The following is a 20,645-nucleotide window of genomic DNA, read 5'->3' as shown; positions in this document are numbered from 1 at the left end:
AGCTCCCTCCTATGTCGGCTCATTCATTTGAGCCGACAGCAGAGGGTTAAGCCGCGACAGCGATGGTCGCGGCGGGCGGGTTTTGACAAGAGAGAGACGTGGCTCGCCGCGTCTCTCTCTCTCTGTCAAAACCCGCGCGGGCAGTTCACGTGTGAACTAGCCCTTAGAATTCTGCTACAACCCCTGGCAAAAATAATGGAATCACCAGTCCCTCAGGATGTTCCTTCAGTTGTTTAATTGTGTAGAAAAAAAAGCAGATCACAGCCATGAAAAAAAACTAAAGGCATTTCATATGGCAACTTTCTGGCTTTAAGAAACACTAAAAGAAATCAAGAAAAATAATTGTGGTAGCCAGTAACAGTTAGATTTGTAGAACAAGCACAGGGAATAATTATGGAATCACTCAATTCTGAGGAAAAAAAATATTTTATCATGCAAAACAAACCAAATAACACACCAACACATCACTAGTACTTTGTTACACCACCTCTGGCTTTTATAAACTGCTTGCAGTCTCTGAGGCATTGACTCCCCAAACGGAATATTGAACGCATTAAAAAGTGGTGAGTAATGAAAGCACACGGATCCCATAGTCTATAATGGGGCCCATGTGTTTTCGGCGCGGTGTTCGCACGAATCATGCGGAGAGGAAAGTAGTTCATGATGTACTTTTTCTCTCTGTGTGACTCGTGTAAACCCCATTATAGACTATTGGGTCTGTGCTTTCATTGCTCACCGCTTTTTAATGAGTCTGGTATTCCGTTTGGGGGGGGGGGGGTCCCTAAGCAGACTCCCCAAACAGAATACTGAATGCAGATGTGAACCAGGCCTCAGCAGTGGGCCCGCATGAACTCAACTGGTAAAGAGTTTATTGAGTGAACTTTCTACACTGAAAACTGTTGAACAGCCTGTGCTATATCATGGTAGGGATTCTATGCAGGATTGTTCTAGAGCTTTCTAAATGTCAAATATGGATCATTTTACTTCATTTATACCTTTTGTGTGTCTGTTTTTTTCACTTTAGCTTCACGTGAAATCCCACCGTTTTTGTCGCTGTCTAACCACCACAGCAAAAAAAAAAAAAAAGTGTTTTACATTACTTGCAAAGTGAATGGGACTCTGTCTAATACAATCCACACTTTGCAAAAAAAAATTAAAAAATCTTCAGCGGAAAAGCTGTTTTTTCTTAAAAATTACAGCATGTTCATTATACCTGTAGAAACACCTGTATTTTAGTTGTAGATCTAATAAGGGCAGAAAGTCCACAGAGGAAAACTCTGCAATGACATGCCGTGGAAAAAAAGATGTGGTGTTTAACTGCGTTTCGTTACGTGAGGTCTTAGCCTTAGGGTAGTTTCACACCGTGTCTGTGAAGAAGTGTCACTTTGCGGTTCAGTTTTTTGAGCCTAAGCAGAAATTATATCCAGCAGGATAGAGAAGTAAACCTCCATATATATTCCCCACTCTTTTTGAATCCACTTCTGGCTTTGGCTTAAAGAATGCAGTAACATTTTTGGGTGAAAAGACTTTTTTTTGAGAACAGATGGCTTCTTTCTTCCAAAAACTGTGTGCAATATTGCCTCAGTGATAATAAGACAAAAAGCAGGTGCATGTTGAAAACACAGAATGGTGTTGATGCAAAATACTGATGTGTGAATTGTCAGGACAAGGTGCGCTATCCGTTGTATTAGCAGCGAGCACACTGCCCAATAGACTTTAAAGGGGTTCTCCCATCTCAGCCTTTCAGCCAGGCTGTATGCAGTATTTGCTTCTCGCTTCCTGTATTTCTCTCCCTCCTCCTGCTGAATGGGACACACAACACTTCTGCAGGTCAGATAATCTTCAGATTCTTGTATAGAGATAACAGACTGCTTTATCTGCAAAATGCAATTAGCTGAACGAATTGTCCTGCCGGCACTGAGTAAGTGACGTCACTTGTCCTATCTCCCAGGTCTGTGGTTATAGGAACGCAGTGTAAACAATGGGAGGAATAAATTCACATAGTAGGCAAACAAAGCAGAATTTCGAAAGCTATCTATTTAGGAAAAGTCTTCAATTTACATAAGCTGTAGATTGGAACCTTGAGATCGGACAATCCCTTTAAAGAGGACCTTTCACCACTTTTGGGCACATGCAGTGTTATATACTGCCAGAAAGCCGACAGTGCGCTGAGTTCAGCGCACTGTCGGCTTTCCCGATCTGTGCCCGGTGTAAAGAGCTTACGGTGCCGGTACCGTAGTGCTCTATGGTCAGAAGGGCGTTTCTGACCATTAGCCAGAGACGTCCTTCTGCCTCGCGGCGCCTATTGCGCTGTGCTGTGGAGCGGGGAGGAACGCCCCCTCCCTCTGCTCACACAGCTCGTCCATAGACGAGCATTATCAGGAGCGGGAGGGGGGCATTCCTCCCCGCTCCACAGCACAGCGCGATAGGCGCCACGAGGCAGATTTTATTCTTTTTGAAAAATGGAACTTGCTATATGTTGGGCTGAGTTCATCGATCCCTCAATATACTCATGTTTATAAGGGATCTGTAAAATCAGATTACCCTAGGGTGGTAGAGTGCAGGGCTCTATCGTGTGAATGTAACCTCAGGCTGATCTTTATATACTTTCATCATGCACACGTGTGAATAGAAGATAATTTGTTACTGGAAAGGCCTGGGCATGTACCCATAGTGTGTGTGTTGGAATTCACACGATTTAGGGTTTGTAGTGCTATTCATGAATATACACTTAAAGAACAACAGATAACCTTCCTATGTATGATCTTAATCATCATGCAGAATGTATTTTTTGAAAGGATTATCCTAAAATTGCAAATGATCCCCTATCCACCGTAGCCCCATGACCCATGTTTGACTCGAGATACAGTCCAGCATGTCCATTGCCGATTCGTTCATACTCTATGGCACTAACTTAGATAGGCAAGCGCTGTACTTGTCTATTTCCAGTAGTGTCTGAACGGAGTGACAGCCCACATGCTTGACCACCGCCCCATTCTCACCATTTGTGGCAGCCCCAGTAGTCAAACCTTCACCGATCAGGCACTAGGAATAGGTGATAAGTTGCAATCTTGGCACAACCCATTTAATTTCATATAAAATGTTACTTTCTATTTTTATGCCCAAGTACAGTTTTATTCCACAGTGTCAAAAACAGAACACTTTTTGTGAAGTATTGTAATATAAAGATTTCTATAACTTTTTTTGGACTTTGGGCACCCATGGGAAAAATAAAATTCCTTGGGTCATTCCTAACAATGAATTGTTAGATTGCCCTAAGGATGTAGATAATATTGAGTAAAGCCTTGCGGTCATTTTCCCAACCCAAGAGTTTCCAAAGCACTGCTGTTGGGAATGAAGTCTATGGAAAACCCATAATCATCAGGTAAAGTGTACAGATTTTACATAAAACGTGCAAATCAATTGTTAATGTCATGGATACATAGATGCTAAATTTTACATCAGATTTTTAATGCGTATTTCATACTCTGCATTCCTATTGTAAATTGTACCTGAAATAATGTGACCTAAGCTGTGTACTGACATATATGTAATATGTGTGCATAGATAAGAACAGTATTTAGCTCATGACAATATACTGGATTTTATATAACCAGGAAGCACTCTCTATACCCTTCTTTATATATTTCCTATCCATCCCCTTTCTTCAGACATCTCGGAGATATTTCACTCCTTATGGACTGGTACTATGTGAATATCGTTGATACCATGTTGCCATATGTATCCATTACGTGTATGTGGTTGTTAATCGTACATTTTTTGTGAAATTATACTTTTAATACTCATGTGCAAGTGCATATTTATTTAACGCTAAGCCATTGACAGCTTGTTTTCAATATCATTTAAAAATTAATGTAAATTGGGTCCAGGGGGGGCCAAACCCTCATCACAGAAACATTATATATAATATATATATATATATATATATATAATTTTTTTTTTTGGTGATATATAACACATTATACTATTCGCTCATCTCTAATTACAAGTAAAACATATTTACTGTGAGTGCTGTGTGCTGTATCAGTGTGTGTACACTGAAGATTGTCGATTACTGTGTGTGGGTGGGGTAAGCAAGACTCTCACTGTCGCTCCTAGGAGTCCTGTCAGGATTTACGCTTTACTTAAATATTCTTCACAACATAAGCCTATGTATCACAGTCTCACTTTGTCTAGACATCTGTTAGGACTGCACCACAAATTATATTCAGGTTAAGCCCCTACATGGCTGGCTTGATCCTTTCTGCTACAGATCTTGTGCAAAATCTATGACAAATTTGCAGTAATGCCTGTATGTTTAATTTGTGGCTTTACATCACCCATTGAAAAATTTTACATCTGAATTGTTTCTGAACTGCAATGAGCAAAATTCTCGTCTGGTTTGTCCACATAAGCAGCAGAATTTTTTTTTTATATATATATATAAATAAAGTCACATATTCCTAGTGTAATGATTTGTGGTGCAGAATCTGTGTCCCTAAATGTCATTTTATCATAGTCCGGTATGGGCTAGAAAAATGGTACGTGTATTGGGAAATAAAAATGTGTGCTGTTCATTGATCCAAGTATTTATTCCAGTTGCCGTAGCTGGAGTCTTAAAGGAATTTCCCCCCCTATCCTATAGATCAGCTGTCTTTTTAGGGATTTTTTTTGTTTGTTTTAAATTACCATTGTTGGATTATAGTGTGGACTTCATGGACCTATGGCTTTTTTCCATTGTAGAACTACGAAATGAAAGGACAACCTCATCTGTCATTTGCTAGCTAGGTGGCAGCGTTGCTTCAAAAATCCCTTGCCGTCATTCAGACATAGTATACAGCTGAAGTCGCACAGTGTAAGTATAAACCATCCAGGCACTTATTCAATATGTAAGTTACATATCGTGTTTCAGGTATTCGCGAATAAGAGAAGTTTAAAGTTCAACTTTTCCAAGACACAGCACCTTAAGACAGAGGAAGCGGCAATGACATCATATTGGCAGCAGAAATTGTGTTGTTTTCGATGTGATGTCATCGCAGTTGTTATGGTCAATCCTAAGGGCTTATTCACATGGGGCAAGAGGGGCGGATTTTGGCGCTGAATCCTCCTTAAAATCTGCCCCCTCACAATAGAGGTCTATGTAGACTGCTAGCGCTCTTTTTTTACGCTAGCGGTTTGTTCCCGTTAGCGGAAAAAAGAATTGAGCTGCCCTTCAGGGGGATTCTGCGGCTGATTCAGATGCGGCGTCCACCTTGCAACAGCACCCTCCGGACTAGGCCCATTCATTTGTCAGAATAGGACCAAAATGCAACTGCCGCGACTTCTGACGCGGCTTCCCCCGTCACAATCAGGACCAAAATACGCGGTCCCTAGCCCTGTGTGAACGGGGCCTTACATATGTCACAATGCAATATAATATAAGCGATGTACATTTTACTTCTTTAGGGTATAGGACAAAAGCTTGATTGATCAAGATCATGTGGTGTGTACACTTGTGCGTATCCTCAGGTGTCAGTGTGACTAAACAGATCTCTACGCCAGCTCCTCACCTGTGTAGATTTCTCGGGCCAAAATCCACCTGCCACGACTGTCGAGGATTCCGACATTCACGACTTCCCTCGCCGGACTAGGTCCAAATGAATGGGCCGACCTCGGAGGTTGCTGCCGCAAGGCGGACGCTGTGTCTCAACAAGCTGCAGAATCCGCCTGAAGAAAGGGCAGCTTGCGTCTTTTTTTTCCCCACTAGCGGCAACATGCCGCTAGCGGGAAAAAAACCGCTAGCGGTCTCCATATACCACCATTGTGAGGGGGCGGATTATGATGTGGATTCCGCGCCATAATCCTTCCCCTCTGTTCCCGTGTGAACTAGCCCTTACCAGCCAGCCCGTGGCTTTGAGATATCAGAGTGAATGGTAGAGAGTGTTAGGCCGAAACTAAATCACAGACTGTGGTCCATGCAGGGGTGAACCTGCCCCTTTCGTTGTCCGAGGCGAACGACAGAAAGCCGCTGCCCTCTCCGGGGAAGGGGCTATGCGAAGGGGCGGGGCTTAGTGCCGTTCGCAGGCAGAGAGCAGGCATGGAGAGGACCTGCTCTCTGCTTGAGCGTGAGGGGAGGCTGCTGGAGCAGCGCTGCTCCAGTGGCCTCCCCAATCCACCGCTCGGTGCTACGCCAGTCCAGGACAGCTGGTCCTGGACTGGCTTAGGTAATCATAAATGCCGCCCTCTGTGGGGCCCTGACATAGCGCCGCCTGAAGCGGTCACCTCATGGGAGGTGTGGCGCTGGGTCCATGTACCTCACATATGGTAGGTATTGTGATGTACATGGACCTGTCCAGGCCCAATCCTTACTTGAATAAAGCTGGAGTCTATAGGTTCACCTAAACCCAACCCCAAAGTTTTGGCAGTTTGCACCAGATTAGTGGATTTTGTGAGATCTGCATATACTTGATAGTAATAGGGTACAGTAACTTACCTGTATAACTAGCATTCTCAACAATGGTTATAACATTTGCTGATTTTTTTCCCCTAGAGGCAGATTCTTTTCTCACCACTGGATTTGACCTTGAAGATTCTGGACTTGGCCTCTGTTCTCACCGGATTTCTCACAGTTCGATGAATTCACAAAGCAAGTGAATAATCTGCTGCATTAACCTACCATGTTTCCCACCACAGCCAAGAGGAGGGGCAATCCTCAACCATGGTTCCCTAGACAGGGTTTTTCCTTTACTGAATGCTGAACTATGACTTTTAGTCAAGGGACTTGCACCTCAAGGCTCCATCCTGACGTCTAATGGGGACGTCTATGTTTCGCCTGAATGAAATGGTAGCCGTGTAGCTGAGCCTCTATAAATCTTCGCAGTACTTACCAGAGCAAAGTTGGTCAATCCAACACTGTATAGGAGCCTAAGGTGTGGCCCTTGGCTCGCTCCCAGGTCCCCACATTACTGTCCATTACATAATAATGGATCCTATTATTATCGTGTTTGCAGGTCTCACAATAGCCGTTAATCTGATTTAGATTCCTGGATTATAAACCCCAAAAATTTGGGGTTGGGCTTGGCAGAATGCTTTGACACCTTCTGTTCAGCTTTTCCCCAATTCTGTGAATAAACTTTCCACTACCTCTTAAACCTCTTCTTCCAAAAGGTACTTGGAGACATTAAGGTCATAGAAAATAAGGTGTCCCTCCATAACAACTAAACCCATTTTCTGTTCTTTTGGATTGAATCAAGCTACTCTTCACAGATCTGGTTCTTGCTGCCACCTCATTTCCTCCACACATGTATCTCCAGTGCCTATGTGTTTGCCCATTGTGCATTGATGTTGGCACCTCCAACAAGAGAGGAGTTCTCCCCAATAGACACTATTCACATAGGAGGAGCATGCATCCATATGTGAGGAGTGACATCATCGATGAATGATTGCTATACTTGTTTGCAAATCAACAGGACTGAGTGTAAGGCTATGCATCCCTGGAAACACTATAATCCTAAACTACACTATGGCATTGTAATGAGTGAATAGGCTTGGATTATTTTATTAGTTATGACACTTGTACTTTATTGGATGTATTTTTTTATTATGGAACACAATGGGGCAAATAAACTAATACAGTCTAATTCACACTGTATATGGACAGACGTAGACTGTGCCAGATTTGCCAGTGTGTCTAATGCTGTTTGAATATATGGCGGACTTTTATAATGTCTTGTCTAACTTTATACCAATCGTTAGCTTAGGTGTGCCGCATTTTCCGAAATAGTGGACCACAAACGGCACCAAAAATTGCACCGTCTTCGATGAGCCCAACTTTTCTATCAAACAAGGCGCATAAGCATTTTTGGCACAAACTACAAGGGTTAGGCAGGGAGGTATGGATGATTTGAACGCAGCGCCACGCAAGTTGGAGTTAACCTTGGTGGATAAAGAGTGGGGGTATCTGGTATTAGTAGCAATGGAGATGTGGTTGATAGAGCATCGTGTGTTCGTGTACAACACCTTTATTGAAACGGGCCGTTCTGTCATTCAAACACAGAGACGTTTCCAGAATCATTTCAACGTTGGCTGCCATGGTCATGTTCTGAAGTTTGTCACGATAATGAAGTGGGTGAATAACTTTCAATAAACAGGTTCTTTGAGACCTGGAACTGCACGAGGAGGTGATCGAACGGTACGGACCCTGGAAAACATCGAAAGGGTGCATCAAGCAGTTGAAGCCAGCCCTCGACCGTACAGCATGCTCGTGCTCTTCGCATGTCAGACCGATTCAGAGGAGTATAGACAACTTCTCACAACTTCTACAGGAGTGTACAGACAAAAACGGACGCCATTTTAGGGGGCGTTCACACTACCGTCAGTGTCCGACAGGTAGTGTCCGCTCCTAGTGTCTGTTCAAAATCTGGCACGGACATTAGGAGCGGACACTAGCTGTGTCCGTGACACTTGTCATTCATTTAAATGGCGATCTGGTGTGTTCTTTTGCACTCCATGCCCTTCCTTCACTGTCCGCATGTAAAGATGTCCGACTTTTCAAGCGGATAGAAAAACCTGACATGTAGGTTTTTGCTGTCCTCTTGCGCAAGATTTTGAATGGACATTAGCAGCGGACACTACCTGTCGGACACTGATGGTAGTGTGAACGCTCCCTTAGTTATCACTTTTCCCTTGCGATATGTTGCTCCATCATCCTGGGAATAAAGTGTTGTCTAACACCAAATTGCTCCTGCATGGTTGGAAATAGTTGTGTTTAGAGATAATTCTTTATTCATGGCAGTTTTTAGGAAAAATTGTGAGTGAGGCTACTCCATTGGATGAAAAGCAACGCCACACAGGATACTTTACTGTTGCATGACAGGACTCATGGCAGCACTTACCTGTCCTTCTCTGAACATTCATTCTTCTAGATGTTCTAAGAGGGCTTCATCAGAGAATGTAACGTTATTCTTCCGTTAGAATGTCAGTCTGTCCGTGATGTCTTTCTTGGACAGAGGTGGCTTCTGGAAGAATAAAAGGTTAGCACAACCATGAGTGTATGTCATGGGATTACTATGCTGGGAAGCACTGGCAGAGAATAATGGTAAGCTTGTGTGCAGTGACTTGTAGCAAACATGTCTTCATGGCGGTCTGGGCCTGATCAGGTCAGAGTCATGTTTATGACTTATTGACCAATAATCCCAGGTAACTGTCGTCGTCCTAATCAATTAAGCTGAGTACCAGGCGGTAAAGAAGTCACACCACTCTGTGTTGGTATTCATTCTTTCAGCTAAAGAATGTATGCTGACACACTTTTTATTAAAAAACAGGGGGCTAAATAGTATCAGAGAAAGGAAGTGATATAACAACAACGTAAGTTTTCATATTCATTCCTGATTGGTATGGTACATCTCAATCAGACAGAAAAATTTTAAGCAGTTCCATATATAGCCAGCTGCTCCCGGTCCTGCGTGGTAACCTTAGGGCGCTGTCTTGTGGCAGCAAGCCAAGCATTTGTTTTTCTTGCTCCCATCTTGGACACAGGCGCCATCTTATCATATAACATTATACCAGTTTCAAGCCTAAGCAATAGAGATGAGCGAATAGTATTCGATCGAGTAGGTATTCAATAGAATATTACGGTGTTCGAAATACTCGATCGAGTACCACTCGCTGTTCGAATGTAAAAGTTCGATGCAGAACCAACATTGATTGGCCGAATGCTATACAGTTGGCCAATCAACGCTGGTTCTTCTCCTACCTTTAGAAGTCTTCTCCGTGCAGCTTCCCCGTGGCGTCTTCTGGCTCTGAGTTCACTCTGCCAGGCATCGGGCCTGGGCAGAGCCGACTGCGCATGCCCGCACTATATTTTCTTGTAGTGTGGGCATGCGCAGTCGGCTCTGCCCAGGCCCGATACCTGGCAGAGTGAATTCAGAGCCGGAAGACGCCGCGGGGACGCTGCACGGAGAAGACTTCTTAGAGGATCCAGCCCGACCCTCACTCGTGGACTTGGTAAGTGTAATTTGATCGAACGTTGCCTACCCCTGAAACGAGCATTCCCCCCCCCCCCCCCCATAGACTATAATAGGGTTCGATATTCGATTCGAGTATTTGAATATTGAGCGGCTACTCGAAACGAATATCGAACATTTTACTGTTCGCTCATCTCTACTAAGCAACTATATCTAGCATTCAACTTTTAAGTATAACAATGTTTTTCATACATTACATGGTTATAAACTTCACAGGTCCAGATGGGGAAGGAAAAAGAAATGTAAATGCTGTGTATGGATGGGGACCCAGCTGAAGTTGTTCTGGGGGCTTCACTGAAATGTAGCCGGTATTGTTTGACTATTTATCCCTCCACGTCTTCCATTCATTTCTATATGTAAATCACAATGTTGATATAATTCTGTTATATTATTGTAAAAACTTTGAGAACTAAATTGTACCTGTAGTGTTTATCCTGTCAATAGGAAGCTTTTCACTTGCTTTTCACACAATGCTCCAAGCAGCATGTTGGTAAGTGGCTGACAGAATATGTCACTGGTGACCTCAATAGTAAAGGATCTAAATGTCCCATCATGTGCCTACAGTGACACTGTGACTTCAGGTAATCAACATTAAAGAAGAGATTCTTTTGTGAGACAAGAAAGACATTCAGACTATGCTTGGGTAACTGTATGTGTATTCAATCTAGGGCAACCTTGAAATCTTCAATAACTGTAGTCTGCTTCCTGAAATAATGGCTGGCTGTTTTCTCGTTCGTCCCTTAATGGTATCACTCAACAAAAGTTTTTTTTTTTTGTTTTTTTTTTAGCTTGCGCGGTAATGTCATGTGAAGGATGATGAGAACTTAGTGACATTTGTTCTATAGTCAGAAAGGCTTTTAATTGTCTATTTGCCGAAACCTTGTTTGTTTCCCTCTAGATCTTTTACACTAAAGACAATGAAAAACCTACTACTAGAATTCCTAAATTGTGAAGATCAAGAATAGGGTGCATTGCATATGTCACCTTCTATTTCAATGGTCTTTATGTCTGATTTCAACGCAAAACATAACATTGAATGAAAATGAATATGAAAGACCTTTGGTGGTCTGTAGATATCTAGTGCTCAGAATGCAGAGTACAATGGTTGATATTAAGAATTTCAGGCATGCAGGACATAGGGGAGTATTGTTCGTGTCCTAGACACTTTCTGAGAGTTTCTAAAGGAGCTTTTCATTCCAATGTCAATTTATGTCAGCAAAAGTCATAGTCTAGGTGGTCAACTCACTTTATTATAGGGGTCTCATATGTGACCTATGACGGTAGATGAGAGCTTCAATTTTTTATGCTCTCCATTACCACTTAGAGGTCTGAGTGTACACGCAGCATATTCCTCTTGTGACTAGGCACTAGAGATTAATGCAACTCTCGAGATTTATTTTGGGTCAGTTTTGATAGATTTGGTCCAAACAATTTAGTTACCACTCAAAAGTGCTTAACTTGCCCTGAAAAGTCGTGAATGTCTAGAGATTTGTTTACTATTGGGCTTGTTGGTTCGGTACAAAGATTGGTTTTGGGGTCAACTTTGTTCACCATGAACTAAAAGTGTTATTATTATTATAATTAGTCTCTCTTCAAATAAGTGAAGGTGAGGAAACATAGTTAACAGTTCTATTCACCTTCCCTCATCTCTCCTGGGCATCCTCACAGCATCCGATGCTCCCATTTGGTAGCTTTTCAGACTCCTGGGTGACATCCAGCGCTCCGGGTTATAGGTTGGACTTGATGGAATGATGTCTTCATCCAACCTCATCAACTATATCACAACTATATCAGTTGTGACATGGGGTTCACCAATGGCAAGATGCGTTATCCCTTATTGCATTAGTATGAACATTTGGTCCAATATAAATATCAGGGGGATGACATACTTGATACCGATGTTGTCCCTTCTCACAATTCAGATTGCCTCTTAGAAGAGACTGAGTAGATGGCATGCACCCTTTTCTCTGTTAAGCTGTCACTGCTTGATCTCAAAATAATACATATGTCTTGTGGTCTATGGTCTACCAATTTCCAGCACATATACAGACAGTCCAATGTATGGAAAGTGGAAATTTAGCAAATTTGAATGTTGCAGATCAAATGGTGCAAAGGACGACAATTCTGTTCTTCTACATAAGAACATCTAAAATGTACAAACACTCTCCTGAACAATGTCAGCATAGGCTGTACGTCATGATACAGTTTTAGAAAAGTTTCACCACCAAATTTATGGCGTCCGCCATAGAGGAAGTGCCGCATACACTTGACATACTAGACTTGATAACTGAACCCACTGGATTCCTAATTTCAGAAGGCTTTTAGGAAGGCTGTCTCGGATAGTCACTGAGGTGTTGTTTGGAAAGGCAGTCTCAGACAGTCACTGTGGTGACATTTGGGAAGGCTCAGACAGTCACTGCGGAGGCATTTGGAAAGGCTGTCTCGGACAGTCACTGCAGTGGCATTTGGGAAGGCTGTCTCGAAGAGTCACTGCGATGGTGTTTGGGAAGGCTGTCTCAGACAGTCACTGTGGTGATATTTGGAAAGGCAGTCTCGGATAGTCACTGATGGGGTGTTTGGAAAGGCTGTCTCGGACAGTCACTGCAGTGGCATTTGGGAAGGCTGTCTTGAACAGTCACTGTGATGGTGTTTGAGAAGGCTGTCTCAGTCACTGTGGTGACATTTTGGAAGCCTGTCTTGGACAGTCTCTGATGTGTTGTTTGGGAAGGCAGTCTTGGACAGTTACTGAGGATGAGGTGTTCAGGAAGCCTGTCTTGGACAGTCACTGCATAATCATTTGGGAAGACTGTCTTGGGGGGCGTTCACGCTACCGCTGGTGACTGTCAGTAGTGTCCATTGCTATTGTCTGTTACAAGATTTTAGCAACGGACACTAGCTGAACCGTCACAAATCCATTAAAATTTTAATTCATTTCAATGGGATTTTATCTTGTGTCCATTAATGACAGAGTGTCCGTTACACACCCAATCCGTCACATGTCTGGTTTTTTGTTTATTTTTTTGCAGACTAAAAATCCTACAGGATTTTTGTGTTCATTTAAAAAAAACAAAAAAAAAAACGGTTTCATAACAAACATCAAGACTCTGTTATTTTTTAACATTAAAGTCTATGGGTAACAGACAGGTGTCCATTATACTGTACCTTATTACTGTCTGTTTTTTTCCTGTGCATGCTCAGAAAGCAGAAACAAAAACAAAAAAAGCAAAAAAAAACAAACAAAACTGGTCAGTATAAAAACGGACACTGACACTTATGGACAATAACTGATGCTAATGTGCCCATTAAATGGATCTGTTAAAAAAAATGGACACAATAACATCATTTATTGTCCATTAATGTCTGTTATGACAGGTGTCTGTTTTTTTTAACGGACACTATCATAATGGATATCCATTGGTAGTGTGAACTCACCCTTGGACAGTCACTGTGGAGACTTTAGGAATCCTATAATGGACAGTCATTACATACACATGTGAAGGCTGTCAGGAGCAAGAACTAACATTAACATTTGTTTGCCCCTTCACTGGCCCCTGTAAAAGGGTAATGCTCAGTCATCAGTGGCAAAGGCAACACTGCCTGCTGTAGAATGAATAGTTGGCTTTACATGTACATGGCTTCTGAATGGAAACAGCCAAACCAGTAAGCATTAACCAAAAGAAAATGGCACTATTTGTGGTAAAAAATAATCCGAACATGTATGTTGTAACCTGGCTGCAGTAGGAGCCTCCCCTCCCTCTATCCTGTCTGCAGAGAAAACCAGATACACTAGATACACTATGCTTTGCCCTTACTAAAGTCCCATTCATGCCAACTAAAAATGGGAAGGAGTTTAGGAAATGATACCTATGCTCTCTGCAAGATTTCTATGAGACCGATCATAAATCATGGAGACTCTGGCCAACACAACAGAAACGCTGTGCCCATGTTTTTCTTCAGTTTAGTTGTAGCATACATACCTAGGCTTAATCTACCTTCAAGAAGCTAAGTCAGTACAGATGGACCTCTCAGGGGCGTAACTATATGGGGTGCAGATGCTGGAGCCTGAGGGGGCCCAAAGGCCTCTCAACAACATAGGCAATATACAGTAGTATTATAGATAGAATATGGTAAATGGGAGGCTTCATTTCAGTTTTTGCAATAGGGACCAGCAGCTTCAAGTTATGTCTTTGGGACAACTTGAACTTTAAAGAGGAACTCTTACTACCTTAGCCAAGTCCAGTTCTTTGCATCATTTAATAGGCATTGCTATATAAATACTGGCATAGATTGAATTTCTTCTGTACCCTAAACTTTCCTGAGCAATAACAGTTGTTAGTTCCTTGTATACTATTTATGTTCTCTAGTTTACAAATGTGTGTGTGTATATATATATATATATATATATATATATATATATATTTCATCTGGTCCTGTAATACAGTGTTTCATTCTACCAAAGATTTTACAATGCAACTCCAGGTGAAGCAGAAAAGATATCACCATCACAATAATAAACACACTTATGGCTCATACAGGTTAAGTGTACAGTTTTTGTAATGTGGCCTGTGCAGAAAATTTAGTAACATTTGTACTTGGCAATCCAGCTGTGAATGTATTATTCATGTGAATGTTTCCCACACATTGTATTGTAATGACTCTAGACTGCCATAGAAACCATGTATAGTATAATTACCTCTACATTTGTAACATCTGCTAGTTTTCTTTCTGGCAATTTAGCAATGTTTTCCAGTGTCTGCAATCTCATAATGAGAATTTTTACTCTTAACCGCGGAGTCCTTCACACCATGTAGAGTCCTCCCACTCTCCACTGTAACTAACCTTTTTTGGGGAACCCCAATGTTTACACGTATTCTGACCATGTGGAAATTTCAGCGCTTCAGGACAACTCTGTTTAAAGTCTGTACTTATTCCATTGACTACAATTTGGAATATTTGGGTCAAACCCGGCTCCTAATGATGTGGCATGGTCAAAAACATATACTGTATTTAAAGGGGTTGTCCAGTTTTTTGTTGTTGCAAACCTCTCTTAATCTTTGAATGGGCGCTGAGTGCAGTGACATGGCACATCCACTGCACTGTCGACAGAGCCATCTGATTCCAGATCTTGACACCAAATCCAGGCTATGATGCAGCTAGAAAGATCCCAAAAAAGAAAAAGAGCAATCTGAGCACAGGGAAAGGAAAGCTGCTTGCTCTCTGTCTAACATCCCATAAACATGAACATAAGCAGCTAGTCAGAAGTAGATATAAGCACATATACTCTCCTGTAAGCTGTAAGAAGCTGCAGATTACTCTCTGTAGAGTCTTCACACAGAGAGACTGTGTGTAGACATGCAGAGACTGTAAAGTGAGACCTTCCCCTTCCACTCATTGTGGATTGAGCCTGTTGGTTTCTAGATATACACCTTCCCTAGTAAAAGGGAATGAACATCAAATTATTAAGAAGTTTGACAGAAGTTTTAAAGAGATTTTTCAGGCAGAAACTGCAACATTTTTATATCAAATGTATTGCATTTTGGACTAGAATTGCATGCTCTCTTATATGAGAATAAAACATCTGAAAAGTTATTGACCGTTTAATAGAGAGAGATGAATAAGCTTCTGATAGATACCTGTAGTGGTGCCTTTGTGAACAAAGGGTCAGGCATGTTGGAATTCAACACACACAATCCTTCACTCTTTAGTATCATCTGTCAGGGAACAGTTGTGACTGCCATATTAGATGGCCAGTCAGTCCAATCAAAACTGGCAGGTTAGGTCGGCATTCATTTAATGCGTATGAACCCCTTTAGGTGACTTCTATAATTTTCTAGTTATTGCTAGGTAGCCCATAAAAAGAAGCCAGGTTCTGTTCTTTCATGTATATTTTTTAGCCAATATGAAAGTAAAATCATGACTAAGTCATGGCTAAGGGGTGCCCAATACCACAAAACACGTAGACTTTCTTCCCTACCCCTCCTGCGCGATGGATTTTTATGTCAAACTGTGACTTCAAGAATAAAAGTTATGTTTCAACTTCATGATTTGAGATTATCGGAGTGCTGGAATTTTTACTTTCATATTGGCTACATTTTTTCTACTGTGGGAAACATTTGTTGCACCCATCTACAGGAATTAATGGAGGAATCCAAATCATATCTTCCATCACCTGCAGCACTGTAAGTGAAATTCAAGATATATATATATATATATATATATATATATATATATATATATATATATATATACACATGTATATATACAGTATATATATATACAGTCCTATGAAAAAGTTTGGGCACCCCTATTAATCTTAATCATTTTTTGTTCTAAATATTTTGGTGTTTGCAACAGCCATTTCAGTTTGATATATCTAATAACTGATGGACACAGTAATATTTCAGGATTGAAATGAGGTTTATTGTACTAACAGAAAATGTGCAATATGCATTAAACCAAAATTTGACCGGTGCAAAAGTATGGGCACCCTTATCATTTTATTGATTTGAATTCCCCTAACTACTTTTTACTGACTTACTGAAGCACAAAATTGGTTTTGTAACCTCAGTGAGCTTTGAACTTCACAGCCAGATGTATCCAATCATAAGAAAAGGTATTTAAGGTGGCCAATTGCAAGTTGATCTCCTATTTGAATCTCCTCTGAAGAGTGGCATCATGGGCTACTCAAAACAACTCTCAAATGATCTGAAAACAAAGATTTTTCAACATAGTTGTTCAGGGGAAGGATACAAAAAGTTGTCTCAGAGATTTAACCTGTCAGTTTCCACTGTGAGGAACATAGTAAGGAAATGGAAGACCACAGGGACAGTTCTTGTTAAGCCCAGAAGTGGCAGGCCAAGAAAAATATCAGAAAGGCAGAGAAGAAGAATGGTGAGAACAGTCAAGGACAATCCACAGACCACCTCCAAAGAGCTGCAGCATCATCTTGCTGCAGATGGTGTCACTGTGCATCGGTCAACTATACAGCGCACTTTGCACAAATAGAAGCTGTATGGGAGAGTGATGAGAAAGAAGCCGTTTCTGCAAGCACGCCACAAACAGAGTCGCCTGAGGTATGCAAAAGCACATTTGGACAAGCCAGCTTCATTTTGGATGAAGGTCCTGTGGACTGATGAAACAAAGATTGAGTTGTTTGGTCATACAAAAAGGCGTTATGCATGGCGTCCAAAAAAACAGCATTCCAAGAAAAACACTTGCTACCCACTGTAAAATTTGGTGGAGGTTCCATCATGCTTTGGGGCTGTGTGGCCAATGCTGGCACCGGGAATCTTGTTAAAGTTGAGGGTCGCATGGATTCCACTCAGCATCCGCAGATTCTTGAGAATAATGTTCAAGAATCAGTGACGAAGTTGAAGTTACGCCGGGGATGGATATTTCAGCAAGACAATGATCCAAAACACCGCTCCAAATCGACTCAGGCATTCATGCAGAGGAACAATTACAATGTTCTGGAATGGCCATCCCAGTCCCCAGACCTGAATATCATTGAACATCTGTGGGATGATTGGAAGCGGGCTGTCCATGCTCGGCCACCATCACACTGAACTGAACTTGAATTGTTTTGTAAAGAGGAATGGTCCAAAATACCTTCATCCAGGATCCAGGAACTGATTAAAAGCTACATGAAGCGACTAGAGGCTGTTATCTTTGTAAAAGGAGGATCTACTAAATATTAATGTCACTTTTATGTTGAGGTGCCCATACTTTTGCACCGGTCAAATTTTGGTTTAATGCATATTGCACATTTTCTGTTAGTACAATAAACCTTATTTCAATCCTGAAATATTACTGTGTCCATCAGTTATTAGATATATCAAACTGAAATGGCTGTTATAAACACCAAAATATTTAGGACTAAAAATGATTAAGATTAATAGGGGTGCCCAAACTTTTTCATACGACTGTATATATATATATTTTGAAACTTCATTATATCGGGATATTTGTTTATGTTGCTTGCTTTGGACCCTATTTTTTGTAGAGAGGATCATCAGACTATAGATTTTTGCAGTGGTTTATTAAAATTAAAATGTCATAGATAACGAATTTTGGTGCAAAAAGACCCCATCTTTAGTTGAGCTGTACCAAACAAAAAAAGTGGCAATACCGGTTAACATACCCCTCCAAATTCATGGTGGGGTCATGGTTCAAACTAAATTAGAGTATGATTCCCATAGAAAATACATTCTCTATTTCTTTTTTTCTATAAGTAGAAGTGTACTTACAAGTCTTTGAATGGCAACAGCTAACGTCAGTACCCAACAGATCTTGGTAGTTGCTAGAGATGAGCGAACAGTGAAATTTCGATATTCGATTCGAATAGCCCCTCAATTGTCGACTATTCGAACGAATATTGAATCCGATTATAGTCTATGGGGAAAAAAATGTTCATTTCAGGGGAAACCACTATTCGACTAAGGAGGGTCACCAAGTCCACTATACTAACAAGAAAAAATATATATATATACCGAGCAACCCAGATGATTCCCAAACATACACTTAAATATATTTGAAAAGATCGTGTACCAAACACAAGGGAGATTTACAGCAGCAGTAATAACATCCAAATACCCCTTAGGGAACGATAAATGAAGAAGAAAGACCGATGGATGCGAGGATAAACTGCGCTACTCTCTTGAGATAAAATACGTTCTTTATTCCGCTTTTCTTAAAAACACGACGCTACATACAGCGTTTCGGGGGATTCCCCTTTCTCAAGTGTTACAGAAACACACAATGTACCAGACACAAAGTCAGGAGCAGGGATCAGGAGCAGAAGCTTCCCTGCTGGGGTATGGTTGTGATACTTGTGATACACAGCGTGGAGTGGAATAAAGAACGTATTTTATCTCAAGAGAGTAGCGCAGTTTATCCTCGCATCCATCGGTCTTTCTTCTTCATTTACCAAGTCCACTATGACACCTCAGTAAATGATGACAACACCCAGTGGCGGATCCAGGGTTTGCGGGGCCCTGGGCAATTGACTTTGGCGGTGCCCTACTTACTGGGGGTCTCGCACTTCTAACCTGTACTTCCCAACTGTTGAAGACTAGAAAGAGGGAACAAAACGCCGCAGCAAATTAGGCCCCGCCCACTTTTATGTTGACTCCACCCATTCTCATTCATTTTTCATGTGATTCCACACAGTATAATCCTCCTACAGTCACCCGTAAATTATATCTCCCCCCCATTTTCATATACACCTTTCATCTACCCCTAGTTTCATGTCCCCCCCTCTATCTCTGTCCCAAGTTTCATGCCATTCTCCCCCTTTATCTGCCCACAGTTTCATTCCCCCCCCCCGTCTCTGCCCCAGTGTCATGCCGTTCCCCCCCCTTCATCTGCCCCAATGTCATGCCATCCCCCCCCCTTCATCTGCCCTAGTGTCATGCCGTTCTCCCCCTCCATCTTCCCCAGTGTCATGCTGTTCTCCCCCCTTCATCTGCCCCAGTGTCATGCCGTTCTCCCCCTCCATCTGCCCCAGTGTCATGCCGTTCTCCCCCCTCCATCTGCCCCAGTGTCATGCTGTTCTCCCCCCTCCATCTGCCCCAGTGTCATGCTGTTCTCCCCCTCCATCTGCCCCAGTGTCATGCCGTTCTCCCCCCCCCTCCATCTGCCCCAGTGTCATGCCGTTCTCCCCCCCTCCATCTGCCCCAGTGTCATGCCGTTCTCCCCCCTACATCTGCCCCAGTGTCATGCCGTTCTCCCCCCTCCATCTGCCCAAGTGTCATGCCGTTCTCCCCCCTCCATCTGCCCCAGTGTCATGCTGTTCTCTCCCCCTCTATCTGCCCCAATGTCATGCCATTCTCCCCCCTCCATCTGCCCCAGTTTCATGCCATTCTCCCCCCTCCATCTGCCCCAGTGTCATGCTGTTCTTCCCCCCTTCATCTGCCCCAGTGCCATGCCATTCTCCCCCCTCCATCTGCCCTAGTGTCATTCTGTTCTTCCCCCCTTCATCTGCCCCAGTGTCATGCCATTCTCCCCCCTCCATCTGCCCCAGTGTCATTCTGTTCTCTCCCCCTCTATCTGCCCCAGTGTCATGCCGTTCTCCCCCTCCATCTGCCCCAGTGTCATGCTGTTCTCTCCCCCTCTATCTGCCCCAGTGTCATGCCATTCTCCCCCTCCATCTGCCCCAGTGTCATGCCATTCTCCCCCCTCCATCTGCCCCAGTGTCATGCCATTCTCCCCCTCCATCTGCCCCAGTGTCATGCTGTTCTTCCCCCCTTCATCTGCCCCAGTGCCATGCCATTCTCCCCCCTCCATCTGCCCTAGTGTCATTCTGTTCTTCCCCCCTTCATCTGCCCCAGTGTCATGCCATTCTCCCCCCTCCATCTGCCCCAGTGTCATGCCATTCTCCCCCCTCCATCTGCCCCAGTGTAATGCCATTCTCCCCCCTCCATCTGCCCCAGTGTCATGCTGTTCTCTCCCCCTCTATCTGCCCCAGTGTCATGCCATTCTCCCCCTCCATCTGCCCCAGTGTCATGCTGTTCTCTCCCCCTCTATCTGCCCCAGTGTCATGCCATTCTCCCCCCTCCATCTGCCCCAGTGTCATGCTGTTCTCTCCCCCTCTATCTGCCCCAGTGTCATGCCATTCTCCCCCCTCCATCTGCCCCAGTGTCA

Source organism: Leptodactylus fuscus, chromosome 7 (assembly GCF_031893055.1).
Source record: "Leptodactylus fuscus isolate aLepFus1 chromosome 7, aLepFus1.hap2, whole genome shotgun sequence".
Classification (NCBI taxonomy): domain Eukaryota; kingdom Metazoa; phylum Chordata; class Amphibia; order Anura; family Leptodactylidae; genus Leptodactylus; species Leptodactylus fuscus.
The sequence above is the reverse complement of the archived record's forward strand: the minus strand, read 5'-3'. Positions refer to the sequence as shown.